Source organism: Schistocerca piceifrons, chromosome 6, assembly GCF_021461385.2.
Source record: "Schistocerca piceifrons isolate TAMUIC-IGC-003096 chromosome 6, iqSchPice1.1, whole genome shotgun sequence".
Taxonomy (NCBI): domain Eukaryota; kingdom Metazoa; phylum Arthropoda; class Insecta; order Orthoptera; family Acrididae; genus Schistocerca; species Schistocerca piceifrons.
Window position 1 is genome coordinate 25793170 of NC_060143.1, and position 16593 is coordinate 25809762.

The following is a 16593-nucleotide window of genomic DNA, read 5'->3' on the forward strand; positions in this document are numbered from 1 at the left end:
AGTCAGGGCCATTCTGTTTTAGGGATTATTGAAAGTCAGATTGCGTTGCGCTAAAAAATATTGTGTGTCAGTTTAGTGATGATCAGAATAAGTAAAGAGAAAACTGTTTGAGTACGTTCAGTTTTGCTCAGCTGTTTGAAAATCAAATAACGTAAGAGGTTTACTAGCACAGTCATTTATAAATTTTTCCAAGGGGACGTTACAACAGTACCAGACCGAAAAATGCTTCTATCGTTGAGAAAAAAGATTCGAGTGTGTCCTGGGCAGAGTTAAGAATGTAAAATACGGGAACTAGCTTTACAAAGCTTCGAAATCATTTAAATCAAAATATCTTGACATATTTGCTCTTTTTACTTGTTAGTATTAGTACCCAATTCATGTAATGCATCGTGTCAAGTAAATCCATTTGTATTGTCATATAACGTGACGCATGCCATCATGTCGTCCCACAATCCAATGTGTCATTAAAGTTTAGGACGCATACATCCCCACTCTGGCATACTTCCCATTATAGATGCACCCCAACTCTCGGATACTTTCTATTCTAGATACATTTCACTTTTAGAAGCACATACATTTGAGAATTTTCTGGCACCCTACGCCATACATGTGACAGAGGGTGGGTCTATGAAAGCTCACTGCGCTAAGGAAGTAGGATTAACCTTTAGGCGCTGCAGTCATGGACTGTGCGGCTGGTTCCGGCGGAGGTTCGAGTCCTCCCTCGGCCATGGGTGTGTGTGTGTTTGTCCTTAGGATAATTTAGGTTAAGTAGTGTGTAAGCTTAGGGACTGATGACCTTAGCAGTTAAGTCCCATAAGATTTCACACACATTTGAACATTTAAAAAACCGTGCGACTGCTACGGTCGCAGGTTCGAATCCTGCCTCGGGCATGAATGTGTGTGATGTCCTTAGGTTAGTTAGGTTTAAGTAGTTCTAAGTTCTAGGGGACTGATGACCACAGCTGTTAAGTCCCATAGTGCTCAGAACCATTTTTAGGATTAACCCATAAAAGAGTGCGAATCTGTCAAGATGTTTGGATTTAAATGCCTTTGAAGCTGCCAGACAAACCGAAAGCTAGTTTCCTTCTTTTATATCCCTAACGCTGCCCAGCACATATTCGCTTTTTTTTATGCTACGACAGCAGCATTTTTCGGTCGTTTTCTCAACTTTTACTCTACAATAATTTTGATATTTGACTGCCATAGCTTAGCAACTGATGCAGATATTTGTTGACTAGGGCGACAGCTGATCCGGTATAGGCTTTTTTTATTGTCTTTCGAACCATGTTGTCTACATCACGGCAACGGATAAAGTTTCCACAAAATAACAGGGCGACCATTAATTACACGCATTTGTCAATTTCTCTACCTCCTTGCAAAATTTGAACCGATTAGCACAAGTCTGAAATATAAAAGAGGCGCGTGTAAAAAACCTCACAATAAACGTGTGATTCTTCCGTTTCTCCTGGCGTATTTGTTGCTCGAACAGTCCACGGGTATACTGCCGGTTCATAATGTCCAACGGGCACAATATTTCGGCGATCAGACATGTTGCCATCTTCAGGTGCGCTGACGAACTGAGCTCTTGAGGGCGGGCGGCCGATTTATTTATGATTGTAATTAAGAAGACTCTCAGCAAGAAGTACGAACTGGCGACCAGGGCGGACGTAGCAAGCACATCGACGCTACGACAGATTCGGACGGCCACGTCTTCGCGAGCGCCGGCGCGCGGGAGCGGACGGCGAAGCGACCGGCCCGCGGGGGGAGGGGATTTAAATCGGCCTCAGGAGTTCAGTTCGTCAGCGCACCTGACGATGGCGACATGTCTGATTGCCGAAACATTGTGCCCGTTGGACTCTATGAACCGGCAGTATACCCGTGGACTGTTCGATCAAACAATAAACGTGTTACTTGCTCGTACATCTGAATGAAGATAGAGTTTTGAAAGTGAGTTTACAATTTTATCGTAAGAATGCATTTTATATGAATCTGGTTCGCTTTAAACCGTTCCCGTGCATTCAGTTCACGTAAGAACGAATTACACCTGCTAGGTTAAGCTCGAATTTAAAACGTCGTAGCTCGACAACGGATGAAGATCATTGGATAAAAAAAAAATCGCTTTGGCTTTATCCAATTACCTATCCTCGTGCAAAGTTCGAACCAATTCGTACAAGTTTAAAGTACAGAAGTGGCGCGCTTCAAAAACCTCCCATAGAAATGTGGTTTTTGCACGTAAACTGCAAATGAAGCAAGTTTTTTCCAAATGGTTAAAACTTTTCTTAGCCCAAGGTCTGATACACCTGTGGACCAAGTTTCAACCATCAATCCCTCTCCAGTCCGGAGTTATTTAAGGGTGACTGTTTTTGCATTTAAAATCCAAACGAGGGTGACTGCTTTTGTACGTAAAATCTGAATGGTGCACATACAAATGGTGCCATCAGCTGATTATTGATTTCAGTTCAGTTAAAATCTTTTGTAAAAGGAATCATTCGATTCGCACAATTTGCCTGGGTGTCAGCTCCGGTTCGTCGTTCAAACTTTGCTTAATATATTGGAACCTAGCTACAGTACGACAGATGTTCCAATGGCTATACAAATGGCTACTGATCTGGACTAAACCAAAAACTTTTTACATGCTCCTAGCTCAAATAGGAATCGAACACCAACCCCCCTCCCCCGAAACCGTGATTCAGCGCCCACCCTTTTCATACACGTTTCTTACGCCGCTTCCACGCTGTAACGATAGGAGGAAGACTTTCATAGTAAGTGGAACTTAATTCGCAGCCTTGAATGCACGAAGTAGCACCACAGTATATATACTATACTAGCAAGTCGTCAGGCTTTCTACTCTACTGGCCGTTAAAACTGGACACGCAATTTTACTTGTGCATACACAATATAGGGGGAAGAATAAGTGAATAATTTTGCACAAGATTTGGGTTTATAACGGGTGCAAAATATAGTACACATTGTTGCCACATCTAGTAGTGACAGTTGTTCTAACCCTGCTGCACATGACAGGTAAGGTTACGTCATTCCCTGCCGCTTCGACTCTATGCCATAGTTCGTCAATCATGGTGGCAGGCGAGTGGTAACTGCCAGTTTCCCTATAACCTACTAAGAGATGATTTAGTCGGTAAGGTATCTGGAGAACGTGCTTGACAGGGCAACATTCTTCCTACAGAAGGTGTGCAACGAAGACTTCTGTGCTACTAAATTCTTCCTCCTTATCTCCAGGAACCATCGAGATGTTAAGACACACGGCTGCGTACCTCCAAGACTGCATGGTCTTGCTAAAGTTCATAAAGATGGTCTTCCTCTACTACCAATTATAGCCAAATGCACATATATACGAAACTCTACCGATTTTATTAACAGATTGGGGTCTCTCTTAAGTACTTCAGACCGTTTAGTCAGCTTTGTTTTTAGTACCTCTTTTTACATAGGTCCCTCTCTTTGACACTAAGTTTCAGATGAACATCACTGATTTATTTCGGCAAGCTCGTGTCTCAACCTATTTCATGCTCAGCCATGAATATTTTGAGCACACTGGACTTTGAGGAGAGAATACTTGAATCAGCAGCTTTTAAACCGTATTTTGGAGGTATGTGGACGATACTTTCATAGTGTGGGATCATGGCGAATACAAATTAACGGAGTTTTTACAGTTCCTCAAGCCTATTCATAAGAACTTCCGATTCACTACGGAATTAGAGAAAGATGGTTGTCTGTCTTTCCTGGCTCGTTTGACTAGACGGAAGAATGATGGCTCTCTGGGACATTCAGTTTATTGTAAGCTCATACATACCGACTTGTATTTACAATCACCAAGTTGTGACACCAGTCACAAACTATGAGTGGCTAAAAACTTGTACACAGAGTTCACACAGATGCAGATAATTTGCCCACAGGCCTCGCCCACCGAAAGACAGTGTTCAAGAAAAATTGATATTCTACCCGATAGATTGACAGCACACTATCAGTTAAAACCAAGAACCAGTGAGTGGGTGAAGATAGAACGCGCTGCAAACTGGCTAGCTTTTCTGCTCTGTGTTGGAAATATTTCGTTTAAAGTAGCAAGAACCCCCGTAATTTACAGGTAAAAATGGTTTTCCGACCACGAAATAAGACTGTCGACTCATTGCGATCAGTGGAGAACAATTTCTTATTGCGGAAGACCGAAATTTAAATACTCAGTGCGCTGAGAAATTTTTTAAAAAAATTCTCAGTCGAACATCCTCTGCGTGTCGAACTGCGTCCAGAGAGCACAAACAATAAACGGTATTGCTTTGTATTGTTGAAAGATAACAGCACTTCACCGGTCTCAACACACTGCAAATGGAACACCCCTTAGCACATCGCGCGGCAGTGAAACGGGCGATTTGGCAACTCCGAAAATAACACGTTACGTTTGGAGTCAGAAAACGGGAATCGTGCCACTTGGATAACAAACCTTTGCCGTTGACCCTGATATCGGCGTTAAGGTGAGACGGCGTCGTGGACCAGTGAAGAACTCGCTGTTAAGGCGTTGTACAAAACCAACGACAGCCACGTGGCCGCGCAGCGTGTATTTCGCGCTCATTACAATCTCGCACGTCATGCTTCAAACGCGTTGGCACATGCTACGAAAGTGTGGGTATAGACCTTTGAGGGAAAGGGTGTTACGGTGCGGAAGAGAAGTGGACCTGCAAAACTCGTCGGCACAGCATTTTATGTTGCAAGAGTGGAAGAAGCCTTCAGCTGATGTGCCAGGCGTTCTGCAAGCAAGCATGCGTTGCAACTTGACACATCGGATCTCAGTATGCGGTGAATATTGCACAAGGAACTGCAGTGCCTGCGACACCGGATTCAGATAGTGCAAAAACTGATTGCTGACGACCTTATAAAAAGGCCACGGTTTTGCCGGGGATTGTTCGAACTCGTAAACGACAACCTGAGCCTGTGCGACAATCTGATCATGAGCAATGAGGCCAATTTTCGCGTCAGACTTTGTTAACAAACAAAATATTAGATGCTGGTCAGGTGAAAATCCTGAAAGCTATGAAATGTTTCATGAAACGCCACTTTAGTCGGGAAGTGATAGTTGTTGTTGTTGTTGTGGTCTTCAGTCCTGAGACTGGTTTGATGCAGCTCTCCATGCTACTCTATCCTGTGCAAGCTTCTTCATCTCCCAGTACCTACTGCAACATACATCCTTCTGAATCTGCTTAGTGTATTCATCTCTTGGTCTCCCCCTATGATTTTTACCCTCCACGCTGCCCTCCAATACTAAATTGGTGATCCCTTGATGCCTCAGAACATGTCCTACCAACCGATCCCTTCTTCTGGTCAAGTTGTGCCACAAACTTCTCTTCTCCCCAATCCTATTCAATACTTCCTCATTAGTTATGTGATCTACCCATCTAATCTTCATCATTCTTCTGTAGCACCACATTTCAAAAGCTTCTATTCTCTTCTTGTCCAAACTATTTACCGTCCATGTTTCACTTCCATACATGGCTACACTCCATACAAATACTTTCAGAAATAACTTCCTGACACTTAAATCTATACTCGATGTTAACAAATTTCTCTTCTTCAGAAACGCTTTCCTTCCCATTGCCAGTCTACATTTTATATCCTCTCTACTTCGTCCATCATCGAAGTGATAGTATGGTGCGGTATATCATCGTTTGGAATCACAGGGCATTATTTTTTTTGAAGACGATCTCGGCAATGCTGTTGCTATGAATACAGACGTAATGTTTACACTTTGAACCGCAGACAAATTCTTCCAACAAGACGAGGCGCCCATGCCATACCTCCTGACATGCCGTTAACTCGCTACAGAACACCTTTCCTGGTCACATTACCAAGATAGACACGAAGCCCACCCCTACTACAGTAGTACAAGTTTATATGCCAACTAGCTCTGCAGATGACGAAGAAATTGAAGAAATGTGTGATGAGATAAAAGAAATTATTCAGATAGTGAAGGGAGACGAAAATTTAATAGTCATGGGTGACTGGAATTCGGTAGTAGGAAAAGGGAGAGAAGGAAACGTAGTAGGTGAATATGGATTGGGGCTAAAAAATGAAAGAGGAAGCCGCCTGATAGAATTTTGCACAGAGCACAACTTAATCATAGCTAACACTTGGTTCAAGAATCATAAAAGAAGGTTGTATACATGGAAGAAGCCTGGAGATACTGACAGGTTTCAGATAGATTATATAATGGTAAGACAGAGATTTAGGAACCGGGTTTTAAATTGTAAGACATTTCCAGGGGCAGATGTGGACTCTGACCAAAATCAATGAACTGTAGATTAAAACTGAAGAAACTGGAAAAAGGTGGGAATTTAAGGAGATGGGACCTGGATAAACTGACTAAACCAGCGGTTGTACAGAGTTTCAGGGAGAGCATAAGCGAACAATTGACAGGAATGGGGGAAAGAAATACAGTAGAAGAAGAATGGGTAGCTTTGAGAGATGAAGTAGTGAAGGCAGCAGAGGACCTAGTAGGTAAAAAGACTAGGGCTAGTAGAAATCCTTGGGTAACAGAAGAAATATTGAATTTAATTGGTGAAAGGAGAAAATATAAAAATGCAGTGAATAAAGTAGGCAAAAAGGAATACAAACGTCTCAAAAATGAGATCGACAGGAAGTGCAAAATGGCTAACAACGGAACCTCCCCATCGCACCCCCCCCCTCAGATTTAGTTATAAATTGGCACAGTGGATAGGCCTTGAAAAACTGAACTCAGATCAATTGAGAAAACAGGAAGAAGTTGTGTGGAACTATGAAAAAAAGAAGCAAAATATACAAACTGAGTAGTCCATGTGGAAGATAGGCAACATCCAGGATAATGTGAGCTCATGAGTGCCGTGGTATCGTGATTAGCGTGAGCAGCTGCGGGACGAAAGGTCCTTGGTTCAAGTCTTCCGTCGAGTGAAAATTTTATTTTTGCAAAGTTATGGTCTGTCCGTTCGTTCATTGACGTCTCTGTTCACTGTAATAAGTTTAGTGTCTGTGTTTTGCGACCGCACCGCAAAACCGTGCGATAAGTACACGAAACGACGTGCCTCTCCAATGGGAACCGAAAACATTTGATCGCAAGGTCATAGGTCAACCGATTCCTCCACAGGAAAACACGTCTGATATATTCTATATGACACTGGTGACAGCATGTGCGTCACATGACAGGAATATGTTGTCGATCCACCTAACTTGTACACTTGACGAATGGGTAAAAAGAATCTTCTACCTTGCCCGATTTAGGTTTTCTTGTAGATGTGATAGTCACTCCCAAAAAAGTGATGAAACCATAAGAGTTTGTCACGTAAACTGCAACAAATGAATGCAACTGTTTCACAGTCGCACAGTTTCCCTGTGCTCTGTCAAAACATATGTTTTTAACGTTTTCAAATTTTTCCGTGTGTAGACCGCCAAATCCTGCATATGTCCAAGCAAATCTGAACATGTCCTGGAATTTTGGAGAGAGAAGTTGATTACGTGTGAGTGCCTGAACTTTGATAACTGTCTGAAAATAAGAAATTAAAATTTTCATTCGAGAGAAGACTTGAACCAGCTGCTCACGCTAACCACGGAACCACGGCGCTTCTAAGTTTACACTCTCCTGGGTGTTGCATATATTTGCCATGGACTATTCAGTTTGTGTATTTTGCTTATTTTTTTCATATTTCCACACAACTTCTTCCTGTTTTCTCGATTGATCTGAGTTCAGTTTTTCAAGGCCTATCCACTGTGCCAACTTATAACTAAATCTGAGGGGGTTGCGATGGGGAGGTTCCCTTGTAAGCAGGGATGGCTAGAGGACAAATGTAAGGATGTAGAGGCTTATCTCACTAGGTGTGAGATAGATAGTGCCTACAGGAAATTAAAGAGACCTTTGGAGAAAAGAGAACCACTTGTATGAATATCAAGAGCTCAAATGGAAACCCAGTTCTAAGTAAAGAAGGGAAAGCAGAAAGGTGGAAGGAGTATATAGAGGGTCTATACAAGGGCAACGAACCTGAGGACAATATTATGGAAATGGAAGAGGATGTAGATGAAATGGGAGATACGATACTGCGTGAAGAGTTTGACAGAGCACTGAAAGACTTGAGTCAAAATAAGCCCCGGGAGTAGACAACATTTCATTAGAACTACTGACGGCCTTGGGAGAGCCAGTCCTGACAAAACTCTACCATCTGGTGAGCAAGATGTATGAGACAGGCGAAATACCCTCAGACTTCAAGAAGAATATAATAATTCCAATCCCAAAGAAAGCAGGTGCTGAAAGATGTGAAAATTACCGAGCAATCAGTTTAATAAGTCACGGATGCAAAATACTAACGCGATTTCTGTACAGACGAATAGAAAAACTGGTAGAAGCCGACCTCGGGGAAGATCAGTTTAGATTCCGTAGAAATATTGGAACACGTGAGGCAATACTGACCCTCCGACTTATCTTAGAAGCTAGATTAAGGAAAGGCAAACCTACGTTTCTAGCATTTGTAGACTTCGAGAAAGCTTTTGACAATGTTAACTGGAATACTCTCTATCAAATTCTGAAGGTGGCAGGGGTAAAATACAGGGAGCGAAAAGCTATTTACAATTTGTACAGAAACCAGATGGCAGTTATAAGAGTCGAGGGGCATGAAAGGGAAGCAATGGTTGGGAAAGGAGTGAGACAGGGTTGTAGCCTCTCCCCGATGTTATTCAGTCTGTATATTGAGCAAGCAGTAAAGGAAACAAAAGAAAAATTCGGAGTAGGTATTAAAATTCATGGAGAAGAAGTAAAAACTTTGAGGTTCGCCGATGACATTGTAATTCTTTCAGAGACAGCAAAGGACTTGGAAGAGCAGTTGAACGGAATGGACAGTGTCTTGAAAGGAGGATATAAGATGAACATCAACAAAAGCAAAACGAGGATAATGGAATGTAGTCAAATTAAGTCGGGTGATGCTGAGGGAATTAGATTAGGAAATGAGACACTTAAAGTAGTAAAGGAGTTTTGCCATTTAGGGAGTAAAATAACTGATGATGGTCGAAGTAGAGAGGATATAAAATGTAGACTGGCAATGGCAAGGAAATAGTTTCTGAAGAAGAGAAATTTGTTAACGTCGAGTATAGATTTAAGTGTCAGGAAGTCGTTTCTGAAAGTATTTGTATGGAGTGTAGCCATGTATGGAAGTGAAACATGGACGATAACTAGTTTGGACAAGAAGAGAATAGAAGCTTTCGAAATGTGGTGCTACAGAAGAATGCTGAAGATAAGGTGGGTAGATCACGTAACTAATGAGGAGGTATTGAATAGGATTGGGGAGAAGTTTGTGGCACCACTTGACTAGAAGAAGGGATCGGTTGGTAGGACATGTTCTGAGGCATCAAGGGATCACCAATTTAGTATTGGAGGGCAGCGTGGAGGGTAAAAATCGAGGAGGGTGACCAAGAGATGAACACACTAAACAGATTCAGAAGGATGTAGGTTGCAGTAGGTACTGGGAGATGAAGAAGCTTACACAGGATAGAGTAGCATGGAGAGCTGCATCAAACCAGTCTCAGGACTGAAGACAACAACAAAACATTACCAAGAACGGGGACATCCCTTGCCTCCAAGATCCCCTGTCCTTTGTTTGTGATTTCTTCCTTTGGGATCGTTGAAATCTCAGATCTTCCGTTTTGACCCACCATACCCCATGCAGAAACTGAAGGGTCAAATTCTGGAGGAGGTTAATCGAATTTCGGTGCCGGTCTGACTTCCATAAGAGATTTGAAGTAGTGTGAAGGAAAATGGCAGCCGCCTGTATGATGTCATTTTCAAGTAATGGGAATTTTAAATTTTAAGCATTGCAAATTCTTATTGTGTTTCTATTATACAAATGTCAATAAGTTTGTATCGTTGGTGTACGTTTCAAAATCACCCGTTTCACTGCCTCACCTGTTACAACAACTCTTTGGCAAATAACCGACAACGCGAACCTGAGGTGATCGTACTGTGTACCCAATGGCGTCCCATACTGTCACAACATGTGCAGCTTTTGACAAATACAGTTTGGCAACGTTCATTCTCCTAGAGGCCTTCACATATGACAGGTCCAACGGGAAGCTGTATGCAGATCAGGGACTCATCTGAAACCAATGTCTGCGCGCTTCTCTTTGCTTCTGTGTCAAGAGAAGTGACACCAATGACAGCCATATTGATACTCCGTGGTGTTCCAAAAATGCTTGCCTTGCTGCAAACAAGTCCATTTCCCTACTCAAGATATATGACGTAACTGTAAGATCCTGTAAGGCTGATAAAGAAAATGTCATCCTCACTGGCGCTATTCGCGTGGGGCCCAGACGTCATGTATGGAGTTACAGCCCTCCTCAACCGGTCGATTCCATATTCGCGTGACTGATGTGAGATCCTGAACAACGCGAGCAAAATATCGTGGAACTCTAAACTGCAGTCTCGATAGTCCGCTATCGTCAAATTCCAACGTACTGATACACATTTCCCGTTCCTACATGTGCCATAACACCATCTTATTTCAAACAACCAACGTTTAAAATCGTTTTCTGAACGAGAAATCCGGTACATAAATTTCCTTATATACAGAATGTAGGAGGCATTATTCTTACACGCTTTCCGCAGTTGCAATGAAAAGGTAATCATTGTACGAGGGTTGGAACTTTAGTAGGGCAACTATTTATTTACAGCTCGTAGAAAATAGATACGCGTTTCAAAGTTTTACTGACATTCAAAGAAGTCACCAGCATTGTGTATAACCCGTGCTTGAGCATTGTCCTGCAAAATGATGGTCAGGTCTTACAGAAAGTGTCATCACTTCTGTCTCCAAGCTGGTCGTAGGTTGTGTTCCAAAAATGAACAGCCTAGAAATGATGACACTTTTCGCAGGACCTCACCATCATTTTGCAGGACAATGCTCAAGCACGTACAGTGCAAGCTGTTACTGATTTGTTTGACTGATGGGGCTGCTAAGTGCTATACCACCTACTGCACTCCCCTGACTTAAGCCCTCATAAGTTCAACTCGATTTCTAAACTGAAGGAAACACTTCACGGCATTCGCCTCAGAACTGCTACCAATTCGTCGGGCAGTAGACCGCGCCGCTCGAACTGTCAACACAACTGGCACTGCTAAGAGTATCCTACGACTTCCACATCGTTGGCAACGGGTTATACACAATGCTGGTGACTACTCTGAAGTTCAGTAAAGCTTTGAAACATGTATCTATTTTGTACGAGCTGTTAATAAATAGTCGTCACTATTAAAGTTCCAACCCTTGTAAATCCAAGCATTTAGCACACTTCATCCCAGTTTTATGTTTGTTGCATGCTGCCTTCATGGTACTGAAATCTGAGTGACCAGAAGTTGTAGTGTTTGTTTCCTTTTCCTCGGGGTTCTGCCGTGAAAAATAGAAAATAGAAAATCTGATTGGGTTTTGACTTTTGTTGGTTTCAGTTACGGATAAGGCGGACTTCGTATTATTGATTGAGATCGTGCTGTAATTTGACCGTGCATGGTAGACCGGGTCGGCAACAGTACAAAAAGCGACTGTACGGAAATAGCATCAGAAACTAATTGAAATTTACCTTATAATCTTGTTAGAAACGCAGTATTAATTACAATATAGTCTTCTTGGCTGTCCTAATTTCTCTTGTAGGACGACCCGTCTTTCACTTTTCTCCGTCTGTTGAAAACTTCTTCAAGTTGTCACTGTCATGATCAAGGGTCGACAGAAGCGTCCGATCCCACGCGTCGGCTTTGACCCGTGACGTAAGGGTGTTGTCGTGTGTGACGTCATGACGGCGCGGAGTTTGGTTTGAGTGTGACTGTCTCCAGTTCTGTTTTATCTTATTTTATTTAATTTTCTGATCTGTTCGTTCTATCTTGTGAGATTTTTTTAAAATTTAAAAACACTTATTACTTATTTTAATTATCTGTTTCCTCCAATTTCTGTTTTAGTTTATTATATTTATCTTTCTGATCTGTTCGTTCTATCCCGTGAGATTTTTTTTTTAAAAAGACAAAAAACACTAATCAGCTACTGAAGCATCTTTACCTTCTATGGGTTGCAGGGGTTACGACCCCTGGGGAGGTGGGTGGGTTTCATGCATGGCTGTCTTCACTTACACGATGTAGCTACGCAAGGCGTCTAAATTTGTTTATATTTAGTTTGCCCTCCACCCAAAACACCCCATTTCCCGCGCTTGTCCGGTTAGTGTCATTAGGCTTCTTGTGGAAAGTGTGTGTGTTTGTTTTTGTTTGCGCCATATTTGTGACGTCATGGGTCAAAGCAGACGGGCGGGATCGGACGCTTTCGTATTTCCATGATCAATTTACAAATTTGGCGATAACCACCTTGAATCATTATTGAAACAACCTCGCTTTGTAATATAATTTTAATTTCCACCCAAAAGCACATTCAACACAGCGCCGAAAAATACACGTCTTTCGTATGAAGACAAGAGAGAGAGTGTAATCAATTAGTTGTTAAAAACAAAAACCTATGCAAAAGTAAAAAGACGAACAAAATTATTTATAAAAATCGGTTGCTGGCGCAGCGAAAGTGTCACAATGGCAAGGCACAACTGTAACCCACGACACTCCATCCTTGTTGTGCAAGTCATATGCTTGTATCTCTGCACCAGTAATGTGTGAATGCGAACGTGAACTAATAAGAAAAGCGTCTCCTGAATAGGTGTATTTGTAGCACGGGTTTCAGTTTGACAATTTCTGCGTCGTTCCTTCTTATCATACATCGTCTTTCCCAAAAACATTATAAATCCCCCTGCAACGATAAAATATGTCAGAGTCACTGTTTGCTTTCCAATGGTTTGTCAGATAGGAGCGTAGATGTCCAAACTAAGTTGGTCAAACTTAACCTCGCCTTGTGTAGTTATCGCGTCGCGAAATATTTCAATAAAAGTGCGAATGCCTACCAGAGCATGCAGACAGTGGCTACCGAACATAACTGAAGCCCATGACACGACACTTTATTGGCGGCTTCCAAGCTCGCTGCCCCCCTCGGCGCTCAGGGTGCGACACTACATTTCACCCCCTCCTTCCCCTGCAGAAACACATATAATATCTAGAATTTACTCCAACAATAATATATTTTCTAGGAGTCCAATTGGCGCCCTTCTGCTAGTGGTGCCCGGGGCGTGATAGATCTGTTGGCCCTCATGCCACGTCACTGCATACGAAAGTATTTCTTAAATTGACTGTAGCAATGTGTATGAAGAAAAAGAAAACGAGACCATAGTTCAAGGAATGGATGAAACAGAGAGATAAATATAATGCTTGATAATTATGTACAATTTTGGGATATCTGTCAACTGTATTTGTATCATTTTTTAAAATTTTGCTCTATTATAATGTCGTGGGAACGTTCTAACACCTGTATCACTTTAGCAATGGCCTGTGATCCTTTTTTTTTTATTTTTTTGGTCATCAGTCTACTGACTGGTTTGATGCGGCCCGCCAAGAATTCCTTTCCTGTGCTAACCTCTTCATCTCAGAGTAGCACTTGCAACCTACGTCCTCAATTATTTGCTTGACGTATACCAATCTCTGCCTTCCTCTACAGTTTTTGCCCTCTGCAGCTCCCTCTAGTACCATGGAAGTCATTCCCTCATGTCTTAGCAGATGTCCTATCATCCTGTCCCTTCTCCTTATCGGTGTTTTCCACATATTCCTTCCCTCTCCGATTCTGCGTAGAACCTCCTCATTCCTTACCTTATCAGTCCACCTAATTTTCAACATTCGTCTATAGCACCACATCTCAAATGCTTCGATTCTCTTTTGTTCCGGTTTTCCCACAGTCCATGTTTCACTACCATACAATGCTGTACTCCAGACGTACATCCTCAGAAATTTCTTCCTCAAATTAAGGCCGGTATTTGATATTAGTAGACTTCTCTTGGCCAGAAATGCCTTTTTTGCCATAGCGAGTCTGCTTTTGATGTCCTCCTTGCTCCGTCCGTCATTGGTTATTTTACTGCCTAGGTAGCAGAATTCCTTAACTTCACTGACTTCGTGACCATCAATCCTGATGTTAAGTATCTCGTTGTTCTCATTTCTACTGCTTCTCATTACCTTCGTCTTTCTCCGATTTACTCTCAAACCATACTGTGTACTCATTAGACTGCTCATTCCGTTCAGCAGATCATTTAATTCTTCTTCACTTTCACTCAGGATAGCAATGTCATCAGCGAATGGTATCATTGATATCCTTTCACCTTGTATTTACCTTTATACTGATCGATTTATTGCTTTGATCTCAGTTTTCACAACTGTGGTAACTCACGATACGAGATGAACTGCAACACAAATTCGTTTTCGCTCAAAATGCGCATCAGAACATCAACAATTGTACTGTCCGCTTTCTCGGAATTCTGGTAAGCAACGTGCGTTTGTTTGACAAACGCATGTGCATATACAAAATTTTGAAAAACACAGCCATCAGTCGCGAACATAATTTGTAACCTAGGTTTCGGTGGCACAAGGGACACCTTCTTCGGACAAAATGAAAACTAAATGTTACAGCAAAACGTACCAAAAAATACGAAAGCGGCGGTCATACCTGACAGCGTCAGATAGTCAGAATTAAAATAAAATGCAACAGAGGTGCAAGCCACTAGGGGCTGCCATGTGTCCTCTGCTACAGTCAACAGAAAAGTGAAACATGATGTGACTTGTGCGCTTCGGCAACTTCAAGACAATACCGCCATCTGGTGGCTAATTGGTAAAACAACCTCTTTTGTAAAGATCTCTCGTAACTGCAAAGAGTGAAATAAACAAATATCTGAACGGTGTACATGAAGTAATTACAAAAGCGGGATACTGCATGATATAAAATACCACTAATGAACGACTGGCTGTAGTACAAAAATTCCAGAATAAATGCATAAAGAAGACATATACGAAATACTCCATTAAATGACAATACTGCTTGCTATAATAGATACGTTATAAAAACCAAAAAAGTTTTTTTTTAATTTACGTGTATGAGCCGTAAAAAGTAGAAAGAAAAGGTATCTCTGAATCTGCAAGAACTAGTTGTTACATCAAAGTGTTAGATCTCGTCAAGCAGCGGCTTTATAGCATTGAAATAACTTCTTCCGCGCAACTGCAGCTGCTCGTTGAGAAAAAGTCCGTCATTCGAAAGTAAATGCTTGAAAATTTCCAGCTCCTCCAGAATGTCAAGTTTACGCCCTTTTTATTCAATATGCAAAATTTCCAACTTCTAAACACCTTTAGGAGAGTGCCCTGTGATTAACAGGTGATCTGCACAAGAAGAATTAGGGGCACACGAACCGTTTTTTCTCAGAAAATGTTCTTTGCAGCGAATTGAAAAGACACGTCCTGTTTGACCAATACAGGGTGATTCAAAAAGAATACCACAAAAAAAATGGTTCAAATGGCTCTGAGCACTATGGGACTTAACAGCTATGATCATCAGTCCCCTAGAACTTAGAACTACTTAAACCTAACTAACCTAAGGACATCACACAACACCCAGTCATCACGAGGCAGAGAAAATCCCTGACCCCGCCGGGAATCGAACCCGGGAACCCGGGCGCGGGAAGCGACAACGCTACCGCACGACCACGAGATGCGGACGAATACCACAACTTTAGGAATTTAAAACTCTGCAACGACAAAAGGCAGAGCTAAGCACTATCTGTCGGCGGATTAAGGGAGCTATAAAGTTTCATTTAGTTGTACATTTGTTCGCTTGAGGCGCTGTTGACTAGGCATCAGCGTCAGTTGATGCTAAGATGGCGACCGCTCAACAGAAAGCTTTTTGTGTTATCGAGTGCGGCAGAAGTGAATCGACGACAGTTGTTCAGCGTGCATTTCGAACGAAGTATGGTGTTAAACCTCCTGATAGGTGGTGTATTAAACGTTGGTATAAACAGTTTACAGAGAATGGGTGTTTGTGCAAAGGGAAAAGTTCTGGACGGCCGAGAACGAGTGATGAAAATGTAGCACGCATCCAGCAAGCATTTGTTCGCAGCCCAGGAAAATCGACTCGCAGAGCTAGCAGGGAGCTGCAAATTCCACAATCAACTGTATGGAGAGTCCTACGAAAAAGGTTAGTTATGAAACCTTATCGTCTGAAATTGGTTCAAGCACTGTCTGCAGCTGATAAGATTAAAAGAATCGATTTCTGTGATTTTATCATTGCTCAAATGGAAACAGATGAATCTTTCGTTTCAAAGATTGTGTTTAGTGATGAAGCAACTTTCCACACTAACGGGAAAGTCAACCGTCACAATGTCTGTATATGGGGCACTGAGAATCCGCGGGAAACAACTCAGTATGAACGTGACTCGCCTAAGGTGAACGTTTTCTGTGCCATTTCAGCCAATAAAGTTTTTGGTCCCTTTTTCTTCGAAGGTGCTACTGTAACTGGACTACAGTATCTGGAGATGTTAGAGAATTGGCTGTTCCCTCAGCTCGAACAAGAAGCACAACAATTCATATTTCAGCAGGATGGAGCGCCACCACATTGGCACTTATCTGTCCGTAACTACCTGAACGTCAACTACCCGAGGCGATGGATCGGCCGCCAGGCAGCCCGTGACAGAGCACTT